Source organism: Plasmodium relictum (genome assembly GCF_900005765.1).
Source record: "Plasmodium relictum strain SGS1 genome assembly, contig: PRELSG_99_v1_3, whole genome shotgun sequence".
Lineage (NCBI taxonomy): Eukaryota > Apicomplexa > Aconoidasida > Haemosporida > Plasmodiidae > Plasmodium > Plasmodium relictum.
This window is the reverse complement of record NW_021628797.1, coordinates 9,542-12,305: the sequence shown is the minus strand read 5'-3', so window position 1 is coordinate 12,305 and position 2,764 is coordinate 9,542. Positions and strand designations below refer to the sequence as shown.

Below are 2,764 nucleotides of genomic sequence, written 5' to 3'. Positions count from 1 at the left end.
TATATATATATATACTTATTTTATTATATATATATGATAACTTTTAATAATATTGGTTAATAAAAGATATTATTAACCTTTTGTAGTACACTAAGCTAGCTTTCTAGTCGTGTATATGCAATTTAGCCATGCACTGACTCTAGTTAAAAAAAAAAATTAAAATTATTTTTCTTTTTTTTTTCAGGGATTGTTAAATGTTTGTTTTTGTTTTTCGAATTAAATGAAGAATTAACTTTTACTCTTAAAAAAATTTAAGATATAAAATGAATAATATGTTTATATTATATTCAATGTATATGTGTGAAATAAAATTGAATAAATTAAGATTTTGACTTTATTGTCATAATTTGTTCGTATGTTTTTAATTAAAAGAATAAACTGATTCTTTATAAATAAAAATTCATTTATAACAAATAATAGATCTATTAAAAGATGCAGTAAAATTTAATTTCGATTAAACTTTATGCATCTGATTTATTAATTGGTCGTTTAATGACTTTGCTAGAGTAATCATAAGAAACCATTATATATATAATAAAACAAGTATATGCATATTTAAAAACGTATATTTATTAATACATGCTCCTTATTAATTTGTTTGTTTAATACTCTAGCCAAGTCATTAACCGGACAATTAATAAATCAATTGGAGACAACGTTAGGAAACTTGAAATTGGTGTAAATAGAACCCCGTTGGATTAGAGAGTCTAAAATGAACAAGGAGTAGTCAAACCTAGGATTGGAAATTTTTGCTGATATAATGTAGCTCAACCAACGATATGTTTTTGAAATTAGGAATAATGGAGATAATATTAGACCTAAGATACCAAAAGGATTTCCAAAATTCAGTGATAGATCTTTAGAACATTACTTTAATTGGTTTATAATATTTAAAATAGAAGCAAAGATGCAAAGAATATCTAGAGTAGAGATATGTATAATATTAGAATCATTAACATCAAATATTTATGGATATGATTTATCTAATTTATCAATGGATAATTAAATTGTTAATATGTTACAATTTCAAATTAAATTAGCTAAAATATTATTTGAAGATGCAGATGAAAAATTTATTTGAACAGGAAAATTATGCAACTTTCAAAAAATACCATATGTAAGGAAAGCCATTAGCTTATTTATTACGGATTGTAATTTATATGTTCTTATTTGTTTATGTTTTAATGAAAAGAAAAGCCTAAGTAGACAGGATATTTGGAGATGTTTTAAAAGTTATATTCCAGAAACATTTTTAAAAGAAAAAATAATGAATAAGAAAATAGATAAAGATTTTAAAGAAATAAAAAAGTATTTGTTAAATATAGAAAATAAAATATTGAGGTGAAAATACAAGTATATGTGTAGTAGTCTTAAATAGAATTTATAAAGATAATGGTATCAATAAGGATAGAAAACAAAATTATAATAAATGTTATTTTTGTGGAGAAAGGGATCATTTAAAGAAAGATTTTATACATCATAAAAGAAGGTGCTAACATTGTAATATTATAAGACATTTAGCAAAAATCTGCAAAAATAAAGTATTAAGAGATGATAAGAAGAAATTAAAGGAATAATAACTAATAAAAAATATGATGTGCATGTTAAAATGTTCAAGAATGAAACTAATCCACAGAAAATTCGTCAAATGAAAAAATATTTTGATAAACAGATGGAACACATCACAAAACAAAAGGAAAGAGAAAAAGAAAGGTATAAAGAAAAACAACGAGTTAAAGAAAGTGATGAAGAATTTACTAAAAACGAAATAGAGTCAATAAAATTAATGAGCAAGGTGAATCAGAAAAAGAGCCTGAAAACAGTGATAGTTCAGAAAACTCAGATGAAGACATATCCTCGTGTTAATATAATTGAATATTATGAAGACAATCAAGATTGTGAGAAGTATAGAAGACGATTAGTAGAAGTTAATGGAAAAGTAGTAAATATCTTACTAGATTCAGGAGCAGACATAAGTACCACATCAACTTATACTGCAAAGGAATTAAATATAAAGACTGATTTTAAAATTCCACCTTTTTCAATTAGAGGATTATTTGTTCATAATGATGCAAGAAAATCTAAAAAGATTGTGATAAAAATGCTATATAATGGCAGAACCATTAGAATAAGATTTGTAATCATAAAGGAAAATAAACCTTTAATTTTACTTAGCATAACGATAATGAGACAATTAAGACTTATTATTCAAGAAGAATATGAGAAAGATACATATGTTATGGAAGTTAAAACTGAAAATACAGAAGAAAGAGTGGAAAAACCAAAACAAGAAGTAATACAAAATTTCATAGACAAATCTGATTTAAATGATCAGAAAGATAAAGATGAAATGAAAAATTTATTAGAAAAGAATGTTAAACTTTGGGAAAACAAAAATATGAAACCCAATGATGAATACAAAGTTTCTATTAAAGTACAAGGAAAAGCTCGTCGCTATAATCCTAGACCATTAAGTGAAGAAATGTTAACAATATTACATCAAAAAGTAGACAAAATGTTACAATTGAATGTAATAAGTAAAGTTGTTAATGCTGAATAGACTTAACCTATTGTAATGGTAAGGAAGAAAGATGGACAGTGGAGAACTACTATAGATTATCGATATTTGAATAAATTTATATTAGATGATTTATATATTATTCCTCATATGAAACATATATTTCAAACATTTCATGGTGCTAAATGGTTTTCAAAAATAGATCTCAAAAATGGTTTTTGGAATATTGCACTAGAAGAAAATAGA

At 24.0% G+C, this 2,764-nt stretch overlaps 1 annotated feature.

The window, feature by feature from the left end:
* Window positions 1–858: 858 nt before the first annotated feature.
* Window positions 859–2,763: a repeat region.
* The last annotated feature ends 1 nt before the right edge of the window (window position 2,764 follows it).